This window comes from Aythya ferina (genome assembly GCF_964211825.1).
Source record: "Aythya ferina genome assembly, chromosome: 6".
Taxonomy (NCBI): domain Eukaryota; kingdom Metazoa; phylum Chordata; class Aves; order Anseriformes; family Anatidae; genus Aythya; species Aythya ferina.
The window spans coordinates 18,310,113-18,334,948 of record NC_140303.1 but is presented as its reverse complement, the minus strand read 5'-3'; the positions used below and the strand labels follow the sequence as shown (position 1 = coordinate 18,334,948).

The window sequence follows — 24,836 nt, the reverse complement described above, 5'->3', positions numbered from 1 at the left end:
ATTTGATTGCAAGTGATTACCAAGTCAATAGGATGTTTGTTATCTGATTGTTGTTGATGCGTGTGGTTCTTGGCAATTTTTGACATAATAGCCCCATCACTTCCTTTTAACACTTCTGAAATGCGAAATAGAGGATGAAAGAAAATCTTGGCATGCAAACCTGGTGCAGCATATTGACATACTACCTTAATGGAGGAGTAAATCAACATAGCGTGATCTCAAAGTCAAATTCAGCCAGCAGAAAATTCTCATGAAAACTTATTAGACATAGGCAAGGAATTAAGAGTAACATTAACAGGGGAATATATTTGAAATGGTGAATGAGCTAATGATACTTTTTTATAAGTTGCTTGCTTTGTACTCTAAGGTAAATTGGTCTGCAATAAGGTAGTAGATATAAAGTAATAGATATTGATGTGAGGCTATTGTCATCTACTTTAGTACCATGCATCTGGCTACTCAATTCTCTTACTGTGACTTTTTTTCTTTAAAGTCTACAGACTTGGGTTTAGGAAGAAATCTACGACTTTCACTTCTTAGCTGAGTTGTTAGCTCCTATCTTGCATAATGGCATAACGACCCCAGCGTTTCTTGGGGTCTGTTTCCTTGGCACACCAGACAATATAAGAAACACAGATCTACTTATTTTTGCATAGGCTATTTGCAGCAATTTCAAGATGCCTTAGATTAGAACCTCAGGAAAGCTGAGAACCTAAGAGGGGATGATCCAACAACCCATAAATATTTTGCAGAAGACTGAAAGCAGATAGGGTAAAACTTTGAAGCAGCTCTTTTAGCTGTGATGCCACTAAACCACTGCAAATGATAGCTTTCCTAGGAGATATCTCTGGGATAAACTCTCTCGTTGTTTTGTCGACTCATTGGACTCATTGTGCTCTTTCCTTGTAGCAAGTTCTTTGGTGAGTCTTTAAAACAGATCTAAATAGCGTAAGGCTAAGAATAAACGTGGCTTACCTGCTGACATATGGGAGTTAGTACCACCCACAGTGTAAAGTATTCAAATACAAGGTGAGACCTGAAGAATGTAGAAATAAGAAAATGAACTGAGTCTGAATAGGCTAACTGGTCACCTAACTGGAAACTATAGGTAACAGATGAAAGGACTGTAGTTTGAAAAAATAAAAAGTAGCTGTTGAAGAGGAGGTCTAGAACAATGAGAAAGAGAGCTCTATTAAAATTACCTCCAGTGATCTTTGACCAGAGATGCAATAGTAGAGAAGCAGCCTTTTGTTAATACAGAACATCTGCAGGACCTTGCTAAGACTGAAAGAGTTAATTGCCAACCAGACACTACTCTATATTTAGAGAAAGCATTTACAAATCTTGACATGAGAGTAAAGAAGATACAGATATCCTGGGAAATCTTCCAGCTGTTCTGACGGAGTTCTCTTTTCTGGAAGTGCAAATGAGTAACTTTTTCAGCTGTCATTTTAAGAAATCCAGGACAATGTTAACAGATCATATTTAGTTATGGGGACATAAAAACTCTATTTGGAAATGCAAATATATACTGGAAATATCTTCTGAAAGTGAAATGATAAGCAACTTCACAAACAAATTGCAGGAAAACTGGAAGTTACTTTAAGTATCAGAACTTTGTCCTTATCCTGGGCACACTAAATCCCCCACTAAATCTCTCTCCCAATGTGTCTGTTACATATAAGGACAGCAGGTGTGGAGTGGTTATATTTAACCAGTGAAACAAAATCAAAGGCAATGGCATATTAACAAAACAACAACAACAAAAACCCACCACCAACAAAAAACTATGCACTGTATATCTTGAACAAATGACTTTTTAAAGCTTTTAATTGAGTCCACAGACTTCTAAAAGCATACACATGCTTTACAAAATGGTAAGAACACTTTTAATAAGTTGTATCAATTTAAAAATATTCCTCAGATTTCTTCTGCAGTCAATACCTTTTCAGTTTTACCAAGTAAGACTTGATTTACTTAGGTGAAGATTTCTTATGCTTCTTATATACACATAAGTACCTAGGTTTTTTCCTTAAAGATTTTATACTGTTTTGGTTTTGTAGTCTGAACAGTAAAAGAAATCATGTATTCTGCTGAAGATTAAGCCTATGAAGATTAAGCACTACTATCCATTGCTGAAATCAAGTATGAAACAAACTCTTTTCCTTATCTCTGGGTGCAGATAACTAGCTATACAGATTATCTACAGTACAGATTTTGTTTATAGGAGATTTAACCGCTCCAGATGATTTATCATATGTTTGTCTTCAAAGATTCTTGGAATTCTGCCAAACGTCATTTTAGATTTGCTTTTCAGATTTCCAGTTTCTTGTATTTAATAGGGGTATCCTTAATACAATTCTTAGAAACTATACTTGTAGGATGTTTACGTATTGTTTGAGTTTTAAAGAATCTCTGTGTGTTTCTACTTCACTTTCCAGCTTCTTCAATGAGAAGAAATTACTATCCCTTTCTCTTCCAGAATGCTGAAGAATGCTTTAGGTCTTATTCCTATGCTGATCAACAACTGCAGAAAGTATTTTTAATATATTCTATACCTGTCTTATGTTATTCCACTTTATGATTTCTCATGCTCTGTAGTACATTTTGTGTAAAGGAGAGAGAAAAATAGTACTGATACAGATGGGCCAGTGCATGTGGATTGTCACTACTGAATGGCTCTAACCACCAGAGAGCAAATGGGCAAGAACTGGGGAAAGCATGTTTTTCCAAAATCTTTTCAGGAGAATAGAAAAACACACAAACAAGAAGATAAAGGACTAAGATTCTGATTTTACTCACAGGGAGGATGGGGGAAAAGTAGAAGAATGTTTTCATACCTAGAGATGCTGTTTGTCCTTCCTTTCTCCCACCTAACCGATCAGGAAGAAAAGAATAAACAATCTGATGCCTGAGAGTGTTGACACAAGGCACAGAGAGTGTCCTTCCTTGGGCAACTTTCTGGAGGCAACAGGCAGGCACTTTTAAGCAGGATCTGAAAAGGAAACCACTGTGCTTAATAGCTACAGCTATCCTTCATTCTGTCATATAATCCCTGCTTAAAAGTATCTGTGTCTTCAGCTCCATACCGTCATGTCACAGCAAGCCATCCAATTTAATAATGCTTTGTATGGAAAGGTTCTTCCCAGTCATTGTTTTAAACCTGCTGCCTGATCATTTACTGCGTCTCCCTTAGGTATTGTGTAATGAAAAATAACAAATGATTATTTCCTGTTGGGCTCCTACATCTCGCTCATGATTTCTTGAATCTGAAGACAATCCGTATTCCTTCCGTTTCCCAGTTCAAAGTTATCTCATCACACAAATGTATTTCTGTACATTTCCATACACTGAACATTTAGCCTTGTATGTTTTCTAGATCCCCCCCTTTCCCATGAAGGAGACAAAACTGTAAACACTATTCAAGTACACAAGAGATTTACACAGCAGCGTAATGAGCTCTTCTGCTTTGTTCTCAGATGCTTTTGGAGTCATTTCTTAACATTGTTTGCCTTCTTGACTGCTGCTGAGTAGCAGGCTAATGTTTGCAGAGAACTATTCACAATGACTCCCAATGATAAAAGCTAATTTAGAGTCCATTATTGTGTGTGTTTAGTTAGGGTTATTTTCATTGCTATTTACATTAGTTACTGTCGTATAATTTCATCTGCCATCTTGCTGCCTGATCACTTGCTATTGTGAGATCCTTCTACAACAGCTCACAGTCAGCTTCAGTTCTGTTTGTCATGAATAATTTTGTGTCATTAGGAAACTTCAGAGACTCCTGGTCCTTGCAGAAGGAATTTTAGGCTATTCAAGTACAATGCTTTTCAGCCAGAAGTACTCTAATCCATTCAGTCCTAAGGAGAACTCAAAGAAGCAAGTCAGTAACGTAGTGTTGGGTAGTCAGTATCTGGGAAAGAAGCTGGAGGTTGATCTGGTTTTCTGCTTGGGAGAGAGGTACCTGATGTCAGTTGTGATGTCTGCTGTGCTTTCTGATTCTTGGAGATGATTTTTCAGCCTCGTGCCTTCCTATAACTCGAGGACACATCCTTTCCACCACTGGTGCTTGCCTTTTGCATTGTTCAGTGCACTGCTGTGATCCTCCCAGCACATCCTGAATTCTCGCTCTGTCTAATTTATTGCCTGCCACTCCTCAGTGCTCTTTGGTGCTCTGCTTTGTGCTCATTCTTCAAAGCATTTCCACTTCACTAGCTACTGCTGCTGTACTCTCTCAGTTTTGCATAATTCGAATTAATCTGCAGAAAAGGCAAGGTGTAGCTTGCAAAAATCTTTAAAAAAAAAAACACGTCTGGGATCTGTTCCTTGCCTGCAGGTACTGGTTTTCTAAACACATGTACAAACTCTAACAATAAACAGCAACAAAGAAGAACAATACTTTCACTACAGGAGAAGATACATATTGCTTTAGGGTTTCTGCAAGTAAATATTTTAATGCCCATAGATCTACTTACCCTCATCATAGGGATGGTAGAAAAGTGTTTAATATACTTAGTAAACTTCCCCCATTAAAGAATGGGATATTTGAAAGACATTCATGTCCTGCTAAGAATTATAGAAAAAAATACCTGATTTAACCTGTGAAAGTTTTATCTTTGATGGAGAGTTCAAGTGTGTTTTAAAGCTTTCCTTTGGGAGATGTGCCTAAAATAATTATGTAAGATTAAGACCTATGTATCATTTAAACAAAATGTTTAATATGCCTTTCTACATGTTAGTTTCTCTTTGGTTTAAGTATTGGCAAGTTAGAAAAAAAATCTCTGTAGGACAGCAACTTTAGTATTTGGTATTGAGATGGTCAGAGAATATTTAAGAACGTGTTGTTCTGAAACAAGACAGCTAATTACCAAGTACAGTTTTCTGAAGCTTCTTTCTGTCCATGTCCTCTTTTTTAGGTTAGTAATGTTGAGTGCCCACCTGACTTAGCTTACTTTGATGCCTCCTAAAATCCTGCTTTATGTTTTTACGCTACTGGAAACTGCATCTAGAAAGAAAAACACACACACACACACGCACGCACAAAATGTTACTTAATGAATTCCCTTACTTACTTCCACTGCATTTAAAATCAGACTTGCAAAATCAGCTGAGAGAATAATGGATTATTTTTTTTTCTTTTCTGAGAAGCTTGTTGTAGACTAAGGGGGCTGTGTCAAGAGAACCTCCTCTGATGGTCTCTGCTTCAACAGGAAAACAGACAGAGCTCTTCATCCGCCACAGTCCCCCAAATGATCTGCTGTACAACAGTGGTACCAAAGCTGGAACCTCCAGTTTGAGAAATGGGGGAAAACACCCCAGCAGCATACACCCTGTCTATCTTAGCTTATTGAATTGTCTAGGCCCTGTCATTAGCTTGCTGGGCTCCTGTAACTCTCGCTACTTTCATGAACTTGCCATCGCCACTCTTCCCCCCCCCCCCTTGTACCCCTGAAGCTTGCCCCCAGCGGCATCCTGTCCTCCCGGCCTTTCGGTCTCTCTCTCCAGCCAGCAGCACTGCGGTCCCCTCGCGCTCCCCGGACGCGGAGCACAGACCCGGGGACGCCGCGGGTGCCGTAGGAGGCCTCGGGGCAGCGCCGGAGCCTGCAGCCTGCCCGCGGCCACCCCTGACAGCCGGGGGCGGCCCCGCGGGAGCAGCGCAGCCTCCAGAGGTGTGTCTGGGCAGTCACGGGAGCTGTCACGGAGCATCTACAGGGGCTAAAAAATAATAATAATAAAGCACGCTAATTAAACTAAGGAAGTGATTTCCCCTGCGGTGAGCGACAGCACCTAGCAGCTGCCCTTATCAGGGGACAAAGAGCGCGGGGCCGGGCACGGCGCTGGCCGCACCGGGGCGCAGCCACGCCGCTACCTTGCTCACTGCTCCGGGCTCCGGTCCCCTCCGGTCCCTTCCCTTCCCGTCCCCTGCCCTCCGCCCGGCCCCGCCGAGCCCCCCGGCTACCTGCCCTGCCCTGCCCTGCCCTGCCCTGCCCTGTCACCGCCGCCTGTCGCCGGCGGGTGCCATGCGGCGCCGAGGGCACCTTGTGCGGGCGGGGCGGGGGGCGGCGCGGTGGGGCTGCGGCGGCGGCGTGGCGGAGCGGCGGAGCGGCTGCCCGCCCCCTGCCTCCCTGCCTGCCTCCCTCCCTCCCTCCGTCAGACGGGCGGGGAGCTGCGGCGGGCGGGAGCGGGAGCGAGAGCGGCGGCGGCGGCGGGGCGCAGCCGCCCGGGCCGCAGCGGGGATGCGCCGCGGATCCCGGCGACGAGGTGGGGGCGCCGAGCGGCTGGGCGGCGGCGGTGGTGGTGGTGGTGGTGGTGGTGGTGGGAGGGGGGCGCGGCGCCGGGCCCGGCGGGGTGCGGTGCGGGGTGCGGTGCGGTGCCGCCATCAGGGTGGGAGCGAGGCGGCGGCGGCGGCTGCGGGGCCCGATGCGGGAGCCGGGGCCTGATCCGGCAGCGAGCGCCGCGGCGGGGCCGGGGCGAAGCCGGCGTTACGTAACCGGCGGCCGAGAGCCCCCGGCCCCGCGGCTCCCCCCGAGCCGGGCCGCGCGTTGGAGACCCCCCCCCGGCAGCCCCCGGCCCCCCGAGGCGGGCGGCGGGACGCGGCCCCGCCAGGTCCGTGCGCCGCCGGGGCGCTGCGCGGAGCCGGTGCTCGCGCTGGGTACCGCCGTGTGCCCGTTCTCCCTCTCGCTGTCAAAAATAGGGGCAGGGACGGCCTGTGTTCCCGCTGTCCTGGCATTGCTGCAAAACCCGTGCGAGCGCTTGGGCTACGTATGAATTCATTAAAGCAGCGGCTTGGAGAGCATCCTCTTCCCAGAAGTGCTGATGCTTAAAGCGAGCATCTGACGTGGGCTTTGCCCGTCGTTTCGGCCCATCGCTTAATTTTATTCTGCAACCGCTTTAGCGTGCTGCACGACTACATCGCTGATGCTCTTCCCCAAAGCTTCGGCAATGCAGATGCGATGGACTAACAGTAAGTGAAACAAAAGACCTTGCTGCACTTCTCGGGGCGAGCTGGGAGTCCAAGGTCGAACCGCGAGCTGCAGTGCAACTTGCGAGGGGAGCCCAACCGAGCAAAAGTGTCCGCGGGTCCTAGCCGAGGGCTGAAGGGACAGGCAGCGTCAGCAGCAGACGCTCACAGAGTAGGTGAAGAAAACTCTTTGGTGAAGGTGTGAGGAAATAGCTATTTTGGGAGTACAATCAACTGTATCAACTCAATTTTAATGGAACTAGTACGTTTAATTGCATGCCTAACAGATTTTCTGTTCTCCAGATGATTAACTTGCAGAATGACACCAGCTCAAAGATTAAAATCTCATCAAATATCTAATGGTTTCTGTATAATATAATTGTGTTTGGTTTATAATAGATCTTTTCTAATAACTGGTCTTTGTCCATGTAGCTGGAGATACTGTAATTAGACCTTTTTATCTTGGTATGAATGACATGACCTTGACCTCTAGAGGTTAAGCAGATTTGGTTGTATGGATGACAAGATCTTAAAAGTTTAATAGGACATTTATTTTTATGTATATATAGTATAAAGAGTTTTCTTTTAATTTGGGTTAAGAAGTTGGCAGAAGAAGAGGGATACCATCTCTTTTCTCTCCATTTCAGATAAATTAAGAGATGCAAACAACCTAAACATTTATTATTTAAAATATCCTAATGATGTTTATATTTGAACTACTTTTTCTGTACAAGTAAGTAATATGATGTATACCTGGAAAAACAAAATATCGCAGGATTTGTGAATTTTCCTCAAGCTTGCTTCTTCCACTGCCTTTTGGTTTCCTGTACGCTCCCAGATGCTTCACAGGGCTTTTGAGCCCTGTAGCATTAGGGCTATTGTCAGCAGCCTTTCTTGTCACTTGCCCTTCTTAGTTCTTAGCCCATTCATAGGTTACTCACACATGTCCGTGATGCTTCAAGTTTCTGTTGCCATTTTTCTAATCTTTATTTTGCTTTGGTTCCACCCAGGGATAAGCAGACATTGATTTGTGTATCTGTATGAATGATTTTTTTTTGTTGTTGTTGTTTGTTTGTTTTTTTCCAAGTGCTGGTGTTGAAAGGCTGTACCATATTTACATTTAGATGTTTGGATGTGTTGTTTGTACAACCATCAAAAATGTAACACTGCTCGCAGGTGTTACTCTGCAACTGAGCAGCCCATTCGGGCCTTGCTGCAAAGGCACTGTGGCTGTGGAAAGGTAAAGCATTGCAGCTTCTTCAGCAGGTCCATCCCCGCCTCTTGCTCTCTTGTGTGTGCTGCTGGAGATGTGACTTCTTCCTTCAGCCCAGGCTGGAGATGGAGGCAGGGGATATTCATATTACTGCTTCATTTTCCTTCACTTCTTCGGCATGCGTGTGAATAGGATGTGCATGTGTATCTACCCCATGGTGCCTTGCGTTTCTTCTGAAGTACGATCTGCCACCGGATTTCTTAGTGTGACGGATGTGAATGGCTTAGCTGTTGTGCTGCCTAATACATGAGATACTACCATGGGTTATCTCTGTGTTTTGTTGTTGTTGTTTGCTTGCATTTCATATTTCTTAAGATTTCTGAGAGCTTAGGCTTCTGGTATCACATGTTTCTGTCTCAGGAGAGCTGTATTTCCCAAAGAACATTAGCCCTGCAGGTCAGTCCTGCCATGTCCCACTGGAGAACCTGCTGTCACTGCTCCTGGCATTGCAGTGGGAGGTAGGAAGGGCTACTGAAGTTGTATGTCTGCATTTTTACTGTGTGCACATATATACAGTAAGTCTGTGATGATGGTTTAATTAACTCTTAAGTCTTATATACAGGATAGAAAATAATTGTCTGTTTCTCCTGTCTTTTCTAACATATTTGTTTAAACACTGAACAATTCAAACAGTTCCCAGAGATTTCTGGTGTATATGATGATTAAAACCTGTGAAGCTTATTTATTTATTTATTTGACTGGTAACTAAATGTTTTTGAAGTTTTTGACTCTACTGGCATGGGAAAAGGCAGCAGTTTCTGTAGATAATTTTCATGGGGAATGTTACTCTGGGCAATTGCACTTCTAAAAGGAATTTCTTCAAGAATTTCCTTCAGGCTTGTGTTTTTTTCTTAAGATGGGTGTTAATGAGATTAATAAAAAGTCCTTCCCAGTGGAATAATAAAGTAAATGCTTACTCTTTTTTTTTTTTTTTGTTTTGGTTGAATTTGCAGCATCAAGGTTCTAAATGTCAAAGGAAGTGGCAACAGGTAATATATACAAATGTGAGTAATTTTACCTAGGCCATGTGAAGGGTGTTGGATTTTTGACCAATTCAGAACATAGCTGTAGTGATAGATGGGGAAACTCCAACTGTAAGAGGTGTAATGGGGAGGAAGTTGTGTAATGAGGGGGTGGCTGAGGCTAGCCAAATTTGGCTGAAATATTATGAAACATTAAGAATATTAAACTATAGTAGTGTTTGTGCTATAAATAATGTTATCTACGTATGTTTGTAATTAATTTAACTGCCTGCATACCTAGGTTTTCCAAGCTGTGAATACAAACCTGCAGCTTTCAGCTGTTTCTGCCAAGTATATAGACATACATGTATATGCACATAAAGGCAGAATGTAGACCTAAGGGCAGTGAAGAGCTTTCTTTAAATGCTGCTGTGTTTGTCCTGTTGAACAGTGTTCTTAGCACTTCCCTCTGCAGGGTTGTGCCTTTCAGAAGAGCTGAAAAATAATGGAAGAGCTTTTCAGTGCAGGCAGCTGATAAGCCGGTCACAGTGAGGTTAGCTAAAGCGTGAAATATAGAAGATAGGAGAAGAACATGAGGGTCATGATGTACAGGCAGTCAAACCAGTGTCTTTTAAGGAAACTTTTAGGCTGAATAGACCAGTTTAGTTATTGAGGTAGGGAAAAAAAAAGGTGAACAATACTAAAATAGTGGAGACAACTGCTGAAAGAAAACAGAGTTGAAGTGTGTACATGTGCGTGTGTGTCTGTTTTAAAAGGGGATCTGGATGGAGTGGCATCCAGAGATTCCTTCCAACCTGACTTATTCTGACTGCTTTGGCATAACCCAGACACTACTGCTTGCTCCTTACAATGGAAAATAGATGGACCTTAGTAACTCTGCATTACTTTCTCTGTGTATTAACCCCAGAGAACCTGCAACTAGTTTGGGTGCTGGCTCCAAGTAACGTGTGTCAATATGTGCTTGAGAGGTATACATGGTTAGGGAGGGTGGCAGCAGGGAGTGAGATGCTGCATTCCCAAGCCTGTCTTCGAGAAGGTGCAGAATTTCCAAGCCTGTCTTTCTGAGAAAGCTGCAGACTGGTTGTGCGAATGATTTCAATGCAAGTGCCTCCATCACCAGGTTGGAAACTGGTGAATGTTGTATCTTTTTTCTTGTATGGATTCACGGCTTTAAGAAGTGAATCTTTGAAGGAGGAGGAGGAGGAAGCTGGAGATTAAAAAAAGACTAAGAGGAAGGGTCTGGAAAATTACAGAATCCTAGAACAACCCGAGTGGCAGTGACTGTCAAGGATCATTGAGTTCTACACCTGGCTTTGTACAGTACCACCCCAAAATTAATCCACATGTCTGAGAGCATTTTCCAAGTGCTTCTTGAACTCTGGCAGGCTTGGAGCTGTAACTGCTTCCCTGGGAATGCATTACAGCTGTAACGGCCTAACAAGAGCTTGTACAGCGATCCTTTGAAATGCATCACTGCAGCAGGGAGAAAAGTTGCATTCTGGAACAAAATTAAATATTTTTGTTGTGTGTGTTCCTTAAAGGTGAATATTGTTTAATACTAGTTGAGAATGCTTCTCTTGAAGAAAATAATGGATTCATTAACTTGGGGTGTAAAGGAATCTCTAGTAGATTATGAGCTTTGTATAGAGCTGCAGGGACTTCAAGTAACAGGTGTCATGGTGCATTAGGTTCCAAGAGTAAGTTTTCTGGCAAAAAATCATTTTATTTCTGGGAAACTTAGTTTTCTTGATGTATCCTTGCTTGGGGGATGGTATTTCTGTTTTTAGCAGAGTGCCGTCCCTGAGCATCTCTTGAAGGTTCTATGTTCCTCAGTTAAATATTTCACATTTATGAAATTTAAGTCCATTCCAATGGAAAAATCAATAGAAGAACTTTACTTCACACTTTCTGTAACATAATTGGGGTGGGAGACCAAACAGTTGTAGAAACTGGTGGTGACTGCTAATTGGACGGACTATGGAGTTGGAGCTCTCTTTGGTGGTTCATGCTGACAATTTAAATGAGAAAGCAATAAATAATTAAAACATTAACACTGAGGGTGGGAGGTGGAGGGAGCGTGACACAGGACATGAGCACATGACACTTAGAAGACTGAGCTGGAGGGAGAGCAGCCTGTTACAAGGCCCAGGCCACCAGCCAGGACTTGGACACATCAAGTCACAGGGCATGAGTGTCATTTTCCCCTGGTTCTCTGGTGCCAGTCTCACCTGGACCTTGATTTGAGTGCATGTTTCACAGGGTAGGCAATCCTGAACAGAAATCTCTGGCCACATGTCATGTTTAATAAAGCAATACTAGATTGCATGACACTGAGCAGAGTTTCTGTTCTTGCAACCAGCCCACCCCATTCACCTGTGACAATCCCAGCATGGGTAATGTGATGATAAAGAGGATTTTGGTCAAGAGAAGTTTCTGTGAACGTATCACAGGAATGATTTTAAGCTGGTAATTTGACTTGAGGTTTTACCTCTTCTGTGTTTAAAATTCATGTTTGCATGAACATGGTTTTAATATGTTTCTGGAAAGCAAACTTTGTGCAGAAGATAGTTGCAGAAAACAGGATGGGATTGATATAAAATGGAGTATATGTTATTTAGAGAATGAGTCTGGATATGAAGTGTCAGCATGCCTCTGATACTGGAAGGTTAGTTCTGTAGCCAGACAAATTCTATGACTTTCCTTGTAATAATTCTTGATGCATAAGACCTTTTTTTTTTTTTTCCTCTTCCTGTCAGCTAATTGAATTTTATCATTCTGAGTTCATGTACACTTGACAACTGTGTTTTTTTTCTTCTTTTTGTATATGTGACTCATGTTAACTATGTCCAGGTCATAGTTGCACCTGGCTTAATGTTCTTGGATGAAAAAATCACAACCAAAAATATTCAATTACCTGGGGAAAAAAAAAAAATTCTTTAACTTTCCCTGTGACCTGTATTTTTGCACGTATACTATGGGAAGCTAAATATAAAGCATATGCCAGTCCACTGAGCAGGCTTCTTGGTCTCTTCTATGACTGGCAGTGCACCCTACACATAAAGCCAGTGGTCAGTTTGCAGTATACAATGCAGAGTGACATGCAATACATTTTTTTTTTTTAAAGTAGCTGCACGTTGCAGTTTCAGGAAGAAATATGTCCCTGCCCAGGCACCATAAATACTGCTGTGTGACAGAACTTACAAAGAAAATCAAATGGGTGGTTTCTGCCTCTAATTGACACAATCCTGGTTGTGTATTTTGCGAAATGTGCATTCAGGATTAATAGGGTAGGCCTCAGATCAGAATTTGAGGATTAGAATTAGTCAAGCTGACTAACCCTCAAGCTTTTACATGACTCTTCAGTAATTCAACATGCTTTTGCAATGCCTGGGAGTTTAAGGAATAGAAGTAGTTTCAGAATTAATCTGTAATATTAAAACAGTTGAAGGGGTTTAAAGCTTGGTAAGGCAGCAGTGTTTAAGCTGCGGTTGATGCAAGGTAGGCTCACAGCACTCTCGAGAAAAGGAGCAGCATCTCATGACAAAGAAGTTTAATTTCTCAATGCCACCACATGTGTTCATTGACAAGCTGTATGGGTTTATCTTTCTTTCTTCTGTTCTTCTGTTTCATCCGGCTGTGGACACCATGTACTGTGCTGAGAAATGCAGAAATGCTTGAGGAGGGCATGGCAGCTTTATTCGTTTCATACTTTAGTATCTCTGGCAATATTCCCATGTTGAAAGCTGATCGAAACAAACTGCTCTTAGGCCACAGATATCTTGGGGAATGTGCAGTTCTTCTGCCTTCCTGGCTGCTTCTTGCATAGTTCGGAGTGAAAAATGTGTCATAGCTGTGTGATATAACACTGGAGAAAACACAAATGTTAGATAAATCTGTTTAGTTTCTCAGAAATATGCAAATTATTTTTTGAAACTTTTTTTTTTTTTTTAAATGCAGCAGGAGTGTGTTCTTGCCCTGTCTTTCATTAGTCATCCAGGTTTCCAGCACCAAGACGTGCTTCTCCAGCTTTTGTCCTCCGATTTATGATGTGTTGGATCTTAACCACAATCCAGTTGACCAGTTCAATTTTTTTTTTCCATTCTTACCTACTGATTTATGATAATATGGAAACACAGCTCACTCTCTAGGGAAAAAGTGAAATGAAGTGTAAACAAAATGCTTTGAAATTTTCAGTGTGAGCATATCAAGGAAAACCAGTTCTTTTCCTGATGGACTTTTTACCTAGTAGCAGTGTCAGGTTCTGTTTCTTAATGACAGTGAGTGAAATATTTTTGCAGTTTATGTTGGTCACTCTGTCGAGGTGGGCCGTACATTTAAACAATTCAGAAGCAGATTTAAAAGCAATGGTATAACTTCCAAATATTTCTTATTTGGAAGGACAAGTCTGAACATAAATAAATGTATTTGTATTGTGAGATCCAGAAAGTAGTTCAAGCAGACCTCTCTGACGTTTTTCTTTTTAAACAATCTCAGTATGCTGCAAAAAATGACTTTCAATTTTTCAGTTTCCCACAGATTGCAGCACAGAAAATCAATACTTTTTCAGCTAATGTCAATTTTTTCCATTAAAGGATAAATGAGGAAGTGTGAGGATTCCAGTCTTCTCTGGCTTCTGTGCATTTCCCAGACAGCTAATTTTTATTTATCTTTATATTTTGTATAATGCATACTTAGTGCTTGTCATTTAATTCTCTTTGCCAACCATAGCTTGTGTTTAAGAGTTAAATACTTAAGGCGTGATGGAATTGTGGCAAGTTTTTAAAGCCTTTGTTCAAGTACTTCAAGTTAGGAGCGTGTTTTATTTGAGCCATGATCAAGCCAGATGTATTTCATTTTTATTACATTCTTTGTTGCTTTAATGATCTTCTAGATCTCCCTATAAACATATTTTGAACATACCTTAGGTCTGAATTAGAGAAAATACTTTTTCTCTTATCTGAAGCAAATATGCACTTTGCATTTCTGTTTCTATACATTTATCAAGAGTAGCAGGGAACAGCATGATCAAAGGTAGCACAGCAGGTCAAAAGTGAAAGATAGCATTATGTCAATGTTTGGATTTTGCTCGTTATTTTTGTTTTGCTAATAAGAGCATATATGCATATAAGCAGAACGCACCGGCTTGCATCTTGCTCTGCTAGATGTAAGTAGAGAAACAAAATACTTCAGGTCAACAGTGCTCCATTCTAGGAGGAGATGGATTTTGCAAGGATACTAGAATGTTGCTAAAGTTTCTCCTGTAATATTTGCTGCAATGTTTGCCTGAACATAAGACTAATATTACATTGTAGGAGTGGCTTATAGGGAGTGTGTGGTATGCAGTTTCACCCAATGAGCTATAAAGACCTACATAAATGTAGATGGGGAATGTGGGATCTCTGAAAAAAAGGCTATGTGGGCAACAACTGAACTCTACGTATTCAGCAAAGTGGCTCTGTTGTTGGGAATGCAGTACCAGAAAATTTAAGCAGGGAGAGCATATTTTCCACTTTAGGGCATGCCTGAGTTTATGAAGCTGCCTTCCTTGTTCATCTGCAGCCCAGGATTGTGCTGGGCAGTGAAGCATCACCCAGCAGTAGCTCAGAAGTATTTATGGCCCCAAGAAATGTGCTTGTATCTGCAAATCTCCATAGTTGTATAGTTTGGTTAGTAATGCTGCAGCAAGTTGAGAACATATTTCAGTATTTTTCATTATAATAAACATTGTACATGCTTCAGTACATTTAGTACCATGTTCCAGTTCTTTCTGCACACAAAAACATTTTTCCATCTTTGTTATTAAACAGTCTAGCTGTAAGGAAAAAGTCATTCTTAAAGAAAAGAGCTTAAAGGATAAAGTAAATGACAAAGTCAAAATTAAGCACATCATTCCCAGTGCTATTACTATATTAAAGAGAGAATGTAACATTTTGCAAGTAGTTCAAAGACTAAAACGTAAAAATTTAAAAGGAATTAATAACAGACTTCAAACTCATACCAGCCATTTGGCACAGTTGCCTACTGACTTGCTGAGGCTCTATTTGGAGTTGCATGGACCTGAAGACTGGTGCATTTCCTAGCTGTAGAGAGAGTTTAAAAAAAGTTCATACATCTGGATGAAAATGAGATTTTTCTTTTGAGAACACTGCTGTTTCCAACTGAGTATCTAAACTGCTTTTTTTTTATTTATTTATTTTTTATTTTTTATTTTTTATTTTTTTCCTCTCTTCTTATTAATCCTCCTTTTGGAATGTGGATATTTAGGAAGCTGTCCCAAAACACTTACTTGTCAGGTGTCGCTATGTAGCACTAAGACAATTAGCTTTACAAGCCCTTTTTTTTAGCCTGTCTCTTTGGTGGTGTTTCAAGAATTATTTTACTGCTATTTTCTGATGTTGACTAATTTTGGAACAGGTATTGCATACAGCATGGGAGTTTCTCTTCTGTATAAATGGCTATGGGCATCTTGGCTGAGGTTTCTGACACATATCTGGATACATGCTGACTTAGGACTAGGGAGTGTGGCAAAAATAAATTGAGTTACTTAAAAAAAATGACTTACAGTTGGAGTGACTTCTCCTTCAAAGGAAGAAAGAATTCTATAACAGGACTTGATATTTGATATTGAGATAAAATAAGTGGTAAGGTTAACAAAATATTTTATGATGTTTGGGTATGAAGTTGTCCTGAAGAGCTCTTTAGAAAAAAAAGGGGATAAATGAAATATTTTTGTCTGTCTGTTGAGTGGAAATATGCACATGCATGAAGAGCTTCAACTGAAAAACATGGAATAGGGCCTAATTTTGAGAAGAACATGGATACTTCTTTGCAACTCAGTCCTCTGATGCAAATATATTTATTTGTAAATGTGCCTGAATTATAACTGCATAATATGTAATAATGCACAATAATTTTTTGAGATAACATCTATGTATAAATAGATATAGTGTATTTTCACTGTTTAGATGGTAGATAGCTCACAGTCAATGCAGCCAAACAGTTTTATTCTTGTGAATTGACAAATACTGAGTTGCCTTGCCTATAACCAGAGGTCGTAACTTGTGAATGGAAACAAGGAGCAAAGGGAGAAAATTTTAGCTGTATTTCCATTTTTGCTGTGCCTTTATGGTTTTTAATATATTAGCGTTTTTAATATAGTAGTGTATTTAATACTTCTGGTGTTACCCTTGTGTGTAATGTATTTTTCAGGAGTATTCTTATGCCTGGATGTTGCTGTCAGGTAACATTACAAGATTTCTCAGTAGCTATGAAATCAGTAGGCAGCAGTAAGAGAAGCTTAACGAGATGCTGAACTTCAAGCCAGGAGTTGTATGGCACTAGAAGTACAGGAAAAACTGATGGTTTGAGTTAAAATTTCAAACTCAAGATGTTTAAGTCTTCATGGCAAGCAAAATGTGAAATAAAACACTCTATTCTGTTGTGTTTTATAAATCTGTGCCCTTCCTCTGGAACAGGGAAGAGGATGCTTGTGTTTTGGCCACCAGTTTTATTCATACAAATTTATCATTAGATCCTGTCAATATTTTGTTGAACCTTGTGGTGGAATATTTAAATTGCTCAGCATCTCAAGTGAGAGTAGGAAGCTCTCTCTGTGATTTGTCAAGGTCAGTGAACAAGGAGAGGAGCAATACTTGCTGGACCTGCTTTGATCAGAGGAGGCAATGGCCAGCATGGTGTCTTGGCTCTGTCGGAGACCTCAAATGAAGTCGTGTGGTGGTTGTTACCAGCAGAGGTGGAGGTGTGGGTTGGATCCTGGCAGCTGTGGAATAAAAGAGTGTAGAAGCCTGATGTCATGGAAGAAAATGCTTAGTATCCTGGCTTCCTCTTCAGGTTGAGATTCAGTCCTGCTAGAATTGCAGGTATATTTAATACTTCATCAAAATAGTAACTGAAACAACCAGATTTTTATTCAGGTGTTTACTGCTGGAGGTCTTTTTGTTGGCTTAAATGCAGTGTAATTTAGATCACTTTTTAATCTAAGTGATAGAAACCATACATATTACTTTTCTTGCCAGTATGTCAGTACAGAATGTCAACAGAATGTTGTTCATTTTGCTGCTATTAAATGTATTTGCTGTATTTTATTAAATTTCAACATATAGTCTTTGATATGAAAACAATATGGCATTTGTTTGGTAGTTTATGTTGTGTTTTGATTTATTTTATACTGGGGAGGGGTGTCCCGTCTTCCTGCCTCTAAATATTATACAAAGTCCCTAAAAATGATTTGGTTCAAGTGATGATGAGTGTGGATGCCCAAGAATAGCACAAGTCTGTTATTCTGTAGAGTCTGTGTCCTGCAAATGGAAGCACTCAAACACTATCCCTTCGGAGTCCCACTGGAGCAGATGAAGGGCTGTGTATGCTGGAAACTCCATGCTCTGCATGTAAATATCTCTAACAGCAAAAAACATCTTCCCCAAATTAGCTCAGAATTGAAAACAAAATAAAAATGCATGAAAACATTGTTAATGTTTTTGTTTTTCACTCCTCCCTTTCAGAGTGCCAAATAATGCAAGGAGTGTTTTAACTCCTCAGTTACATATATAGGTCCTCAGAAAATTAATATACTGTCAGTCGTATTAATTTTAAGGAAAATTCTTAATTTAATTTTCTTGTTATTTGTCTCCTGAATGCCATTCACCACTGTCACTTGTTTTATTAACGTTCCAGAATGCACAATAATATGTAATAGAGAATTATGGCTCCATTTTTCCCTTCCTCCAGACTTAAACGAGAAAATGTCTTTTCCTATCTGTTTATATTCTGTATGTGAAAGTGTCATTATTAAATTGAAAATGCCTCTGCATACGTTTTGTGAAAGTTGAAAGCCATTGAGTGGTAAGCCAGGCTATCGCTGACCTTGTTGGTGTAGTAAGTGCTAGAGTCAGCGTTTCAGGATGTGCAAAACCTCAATAGTCAGTTTTCTACAACATGGGCTTCCTTAGTGGGTCTTACTCAAGTGTTCTCAATGATAGAATCTTCTTTCTCATTTTAAAGAACTGTATGCTTTCCTTGGACAGTGAAAATTATCTGAAAAGGTAAAACTATTGTAAGAAACAATCCCCATTCTGGAGTAAGAAAATTTTGGCCAAAAATGGTTGCAAGTGCTTGCAAATCCAGCCAAGCAAAGATTTTACAGGAGCTTCACAACCAGTATTGTCTAAATAAGTCCATCAGAAATCACTAAATTTGTACCTCTTACTATATTGAGTGAGAGCTATTCTTAGGCTTTGGGAACTGGAATGATCCATGGGAAAAAACTTGCGTTATACTTAAGACGGCTTCCTCAGAAAAGTACTGCGAATGGTTCTGAGAATATTTTTCTCTTCCATGTGGAAGTCGAGCACATGCTGGCTGTGGCACCTTAATTCTGCTGAGCCCTGTGTCGCTGGCATCTCTGCACAGCACACTTCTTGTGGTGCTTCCCCAGGGGCTTTCAGCTGCTGGCAGGGTGGGACTGGGAGGCGTCTCAGCTTGGAGCACCTCTTGCCCTCACTAGCTGGTCCCATCACTTCCTAGACCTTATATTTCGTATGTATATGTGCTTATTATACAGTGCTACGGTGTCTGTATGTTTGAAGAAAGTCAGGGAAGATAGACATTACACAAAGGAATGTGGGCTGGAGAATTCTCTGTGTGTTACAGAGCAGAGATTAAAGTGAAAATGGAGTAAGTGCAGATAAAAAAAAAAAAAAATTACATGTTCTATATTTGTGGTAACATCTAAAAGTATCCATTGGAAGTTTCTGCCTGGCATCTGTCACATGGTTCTCCAGTGTAAGTGAGAACCGGAGACATAGAGGCAGATCTGAACCTGCTGTGGATCAGGCAGAAAATGCAGAGGCAGGACTTGCATCCACAGATGATCTTTAATTCTGTTAGATTAAAAAGCAGTTTATGGGTTCAGTGTGTTGAACCCCTTAAAAAGTTGAAGTTTTGTACCTTTTTGTACCTTTTTGTACCTTTGTTAGTAAATTCAGATTAAATTTAGCAAACAATTTCTATTTCTAAGCAAAAATGGAGAAAAAAATAGAAGTTTCGTTTGAGTAAGTTTGCAATGGAATGCTCACATTGGTATGTTTTAATGTTGAAATGGACTTTTCTTCCATGATACTTGAAACTTCATCTTTCTTCCTTCTGTTGGTCCCTGAACTAAAAATATGCATTGTTGATACAGCCAAAGTAGGTTCTTTTTTCAGTTAAGGGTTTGAGGTTTATGAAATATGTTAATAAACATGCCTGAGGAAAAACTTGCCTGTTCCAAAAATGTAAGGCAGACTTTTCTAGTTAAGAAAAGCCATCCTAGCATATGGTGCATTTCTTTTAAGATGCAAAATATTCATATACTGAGATGAACCTTCTGGAGGAACTTTGAAGCAATAGCTACTGCTCTCAAAGCTTCTGCCTTTATATGTTTCAACAGAGACTGATTTTCTGAAAAAAAATCTTCCTAATCTCTAAAAGATGTTAATAGTGCCCTGCCAAACTGTTGTTGACAATCTATTTCTTGTAGGATGCTGTTGTATATAAACAGGTTTTTAATTTATTTTTTTTTTTCAAGCCATGAGAAACATTCAGATTTGTGTTCAGCTTGAGTCTAGAATAGCATTAATGTTTCTGGCATGGTAGTTGTTTTAGTCCTGTATGACAACTGTGTTGTACACATTATCTTAGATGGCTGTAGTGGCAGAATAGATTGAGTTTTATACACGATCGACATGTTCCTGCATTCAGGGCTGCCTCATCTATTTTTTCCAGTGCCTCACTTGCTGTAGCACTGACCTGTGTTCGGTTCCACCATGATAGGGTGACCTTCACACAGCCCAGGAAAAAACGTCTTGTTTGCTCAGCATCCCAAAAGACAATTAAGAGTGGTTGCCTGAGCAACATAACATCCTTGTCGAATACCACAGGGATTGCTGTGATGCCAGTTGGAACCTTTCATCAGAAGTGGCACGCTTCCATGCTCAAAACAGTGAAGCATCGAAGGAATGTTGTTGCTTCCCATTTGCTTTTTGTCTTTGCTTGGACTCTTCTCTGATGAAGCGGTGGAAAATAATCAGAGGCATGGAGTAAACAGACGAGTAGAAAAAAATGTAAAAAGTGACATGAAGAAGGAAAGGAGTCCCCTGGGAAGGAGTGGGGAGATGCCCCTCATTGTGGATGAAGGAGCAAAACAGCGGAAAAAATCAAACATGGGAGAGCATAGAAAACCATTTAGAAAAGGAGAAAAAGGAAAACATGGGAAATATTAAAGAGCAATACAGATAGGTAAAAAAAAAAAAAAAAAATCTTTTTCCAAACATCTTGCAACTGTTATGCTAAAACTGCATTTCTTCACAGGAATCTTTTGTCATTGCTGAAAAATCTCTATTTCAGTTTTGTTTTCTTTTGTTTGTTATTAAAAATAAATCAACAGCCTTATCAGTGCTTTGATATTTCCTTTTGTTTCCCTAATACAAAACCTGCCAAAGATCCCTTCTGGGTGCAGGTGGCTTATCAGTTCTGTGTGGTTAAGGCACTCTTGTATTTTGTAGCCAACAGCACACAAGGGAGCAATATGGCTAGTACCACATCTGTCTGCCTTTTTTGCTTCCCAGCTTGAATGAAGAGCTGCCTACTTACAGCGAGGATAACTGCGGGCAGGCCCTGGCATCAGGCCAGGCAAAGGCTCACGTCTCTGCATCCGGAGCGGGATGCTGTAGCTGCTTTAATGCTGCTAACCCAGCTTATTTTCCTGGTTTTATACACGAACTGTCTGTGACCGCTTGGATAGCTCATGTGTTGTTCAAAGTATTTGTTGAATATATCTGTTGAGAGCATTTGAACTTTTTAATACATTTTGAGCAATTTGCCATTGACTGTTTTCTTCAGCCAGTAAAGAATTATACAACATGGAAGTCCTTCAGAATAAAAGAACCCATGAGAAGAGAACAACAGAAAAATAATTAAATAGGAAATAACTTTTTTCAGTGGTTTTCCTGAGAAAGGTGTGTTTATTTATTTATTTATTTTTTAGTTTATCACCTGAGGTGTCACTAAGAGTGACTTCATTCTATCATTTGGATGCCAGTTCAGTTCTTGTACAGAGGCACTGCTTGTTAGTCCAGAACTGGCTGCATTCTCCTTTAACTGCTTTTCTGCTGTGTAATTTCATTACCGATGATGTCATCTTAAGGCTTTTTGCTCCAGTACTGTGGTTTGATGTGATTGACAAAACCTGTTACATTGATGTGCATCCTAATTTATTAAAATCTAATTTTCACTGGTATTCTGTAGTATTCTGCTCTGTCAGCTGCTTTTAGTGTGGCTGCTATTGCAGACAATCACAGGTATTTATGGGGGAGCCATGCATATGGAAATGGGGTTAGAAATTGGGGTGCACTGGCTTACGAGTGACAGGGCTCTAGCACAAGCTACAGCAAAAATCACCCCCCTTCTCCAGACTGCTAAATAGGTGGTATGAATTTATTTGATGTTTTTATAGGGCACTCCTGTTCATGTCCTATTTTATTATGATTTGACTAGTGTCCATGTTATTGCATGATGTTTTGATATCAATGTGAAGTTCTGATTGCCTGTTCATCTACTTACAAGAACATCAATTGCCACGGTAGCAGAACATAACAAATCTGCTACATAAAAGTGCTGATGAAGTTTGCCCTGTCCCTTTAAAACTCAGTCTTCCGAGTGCCCCATTTCAAAGGATCTGTTTTCATCTTTTGGAGAGTCTGGGCTTGATTTTGTTTCCATTTTTGCTAACATGTTTATAAACCTGAAGCAATTGAAGTAGCTAGGCATATAAACTAGTCATCCTGCTGTACGAATTGGAGCAGATTTTTCTCAAGAGCCTTGTGCAGCCAGCTTTCTAGCCAGGCTGTCTACTGCTGGGAATTACTGTTTTGTTTAGATTTTAGGTCTAAATATAGATGTAGGAGGTTTTTATTAGGATATATAGTTTTTTCCCAATATTGACTTTAATCTCTAAAACATAACTAACTAAAATGAAAAGATGATACATTTGGATGCACTGTCCACAGTATAAAGCATCTCTATGTAAAAGAGATTTTATTTATTTATTTTAGAGAATAAAAAATTATATATTTTTACAGTGTGGCTGTAGATAACATTCTTCCTATCATTTCTTATGTGTTATAAATAAGAAACAGAGAGGCCCAGTGCTTAGAATACCTTCTATGAAGTGTTTCTTCCTTCTACCTTCTCTGTTATGTGTATGTAAAAAATCATTATTTTTGTCCATTGACTAGAAGGAAAATAAAGAAGGTAGAGAAAAAATTATTTACTGTTACTGCAGGTTACTTTATCTTTTGCAAAGCTGTGTATTTCATAGTTTGTTCAGTAAATTCTGCCTGGTGTACCTAGATTACCTCCTATTTTAAACATTACATTCATTATAATATTCAAAGTAGTTTTAATTTCCTTTAAAAAAAAAAAAGACCATTCTATAATTGTATAACTTTTTTCTTTCCTCTTCCATTTATCTCCTTCATTTGCAGCATGATTAATCTTCTTAGTTTCTATTCTTCCGATCCCATATTTCCCAGGAGATTTCTATGCATTATTATTTTTATTAGATTAAAATAGAATTCCTGAAACCATTTCTGTATGTCCGCTATTAATGTAATTGGGAAGGGACTCTCTGGGCTGTTTAATTTATTTATTTATTTGCTTGTATCCATACGCTATAGTGCATTGTCGTATATTGTTATGCAAGTCAAGTGGATTGGTGAGTCACTGTGGTGTTAGTTAGATTAGAGTCAAAAACCACCTCATTTTACTTAACTCTTCAAAGGTATATGGTCATTGGTAATGAATCATCTCTTGACTTCCCTGATACATTTTTACTATTTCGTAAAACGTTACTGTGGCACATGTAGTACATGTACAGAACAGAATAAGGAGGAGTATTTACTGGCATGCAGGTGGTAGGCAAAGGGTGCAAACTAAATGCCAGTAACAGAGTTCTTGCATGCACTTCAAGATCTGTCAATAGCAGTGATACTTCCAGAATTAGTTTTTTAGTAACTACATAGTGAGTTTTGATGTCAGAAGCCGATCAAGTAGTATAAAACATTTTTTTTATCAGGCAACTTTCAGAATAGAACTGCACTTTTATATACGTCAGGGAATTAAGAGTATAGAAAGAGATGATAGCTGTCTTCTGATGATGGCCTGCTACATAACACAAATTAGAAACCTTCACTTCCTGCAACAATCCTGTGATATCCAATTGAGCTGCACTATATTTATTTTCAGCAATATTTCTGCTCTTTGTTTTTACCAACTTTATTTAGAAACATAACACTGTGGAAGTAGAAGAAACCACCTGAGGTGCTGATTTCAGCCTGCAGTGTCATATGCAGTTTTGTAGTGGACATTAAGTCCAGAAAGTCTGTCTATACAAGCCCTTGCTCTACCAGAAGTCAGAAATATGCCCATCATCGTAAGTCTTCTTGCATCAGAATCCTAGAAATGGAAGTGCAATGCACTACCAAGAGAGCAAGACTGTCTTCGTTGTCTTGAGGTACTGCAGTGACTTGGAAGTGTTGATACATCTCCAGCAGTGTTCATACTCACCTGTCACATGCCATGCTGCTTTCTTTCTTGCAATCTCTATGTAAGTCCTGGCAATTTGAGCAAGAGGAAAAACTTGCGCTTGATCCTAGGAAACTGTACCAGTCTTGATCTGGTAATCAGATCAGCCCTGAAAGTGTGCACGTTCTTGATACAACTGACCTGCATCTTCTGATGGTTCACAACTGCTCCAGAAATGTGGGGAGGGGGGGAGAAAAAGGCCACTTTCTTGTGTACACAGACTGCTGGCACCAAGGGTGGAACATGATCCTGTTCAATTAAGGAAAAAGAAAGAGCAAATCCATTGTTGTTCAACATACCTTTCAGCAGTGTCTGTTGTCTTTCCTGTGCTGTTGTTTTTTGTAGCACTTGTTTATGATACAATGGATAATTGATTTTGTCATAATTTTAGCTCATTGTATTTTCTGGGATAACAGTAATTAATAAGCAAAGTTGTGTTCAAATAGGAAGAAAACAAAGGGAGGATTTTATGCCTTACAAAATCTAGTCAAAATAATTGTTTTAAAGATGCAGCTGTGGATTCTCACAATACTGCAGCTGATCTAATTTCTGAGAGAATTTATTTTTAGAGTATTAGTTTTATTGATAGCCTAATAAGATATGTGTCTTATTCAAATCTTTGCATTTCAGTTTGTATGCTGTAGGCAAATTTACTTGTTAAAGGACTGATTTTTTTGTAATTGAAAATTTACAATCTTTGTTTCTTTCTGAATGACAAATGACAGTAAATAATGCAACAAAGTCTATCAACAGATATGAGCACAATATGAGATATTGAAGAATACTTAATTATCTATACTTAGGGAAAGCCATCTCTTAGATGTATATATTCTGTTTTTCATTCTGGTACATGCATACTTTTAATTGGAATGCTTTCAATATAGTACTGGGCTCACAGTTTTGACTTCTTTTTCTTGTGATATTTTTATTTGTGTGACAAGTTTCAGGATACTCTTTTATAAGTGATTTGTACTTTTCC

General features: G+C 39.9%; 1 protein-coding gene and 1 long non-coding RNA gene across 6 annotated transcripts in view; one reads left to right on the top strand and one right to left on the bottom strand.

The window, feature by feature from the left end:
- Nucleotides 1-1,812: 1,812 nt before the first annotated feature.
- Nucleotides 1,813-5,414, bottom strand: LOC311438522. 2 transcript variants are annotated; one of them, XR_014694162.1, is made up of 2 exons: nucleotides 4,869-5,414; nucleotides 1,813-4,259 (listed from the first exon to the last, which is right to left on the bottom strand). It is a non-coding gene; the product is annotated as an uncharacterized lncRNA (long non-coding RNA). The 2 variants fall into 2 exon arrangements; XR_014694163.1 differs by having other exon boundaries at nucleotides 4,939-5,414.
- Nucleotides 5,415-6,181: 767 nt separating this feature from the next.
- Nucleotides 6,182-24,836, top strand: part of OSBPL6 (oxysterol binding protein like 6) — a 99,282-nt gene continuing 80,627 nt past the window's right edge. For all 4 annotated transcript variants that reach the window (XM_084524848.1, XM_084524847.1, XM_084524846.1 and 1 more), the window contains exon 1: nucleotides 6,182-6,261. The gene's annotated coding sequence lies outside the window, so the exon portion shown is untranslated. The remainder of the gene's footprint in view (nucleotides 6,262-24,836) is intronic.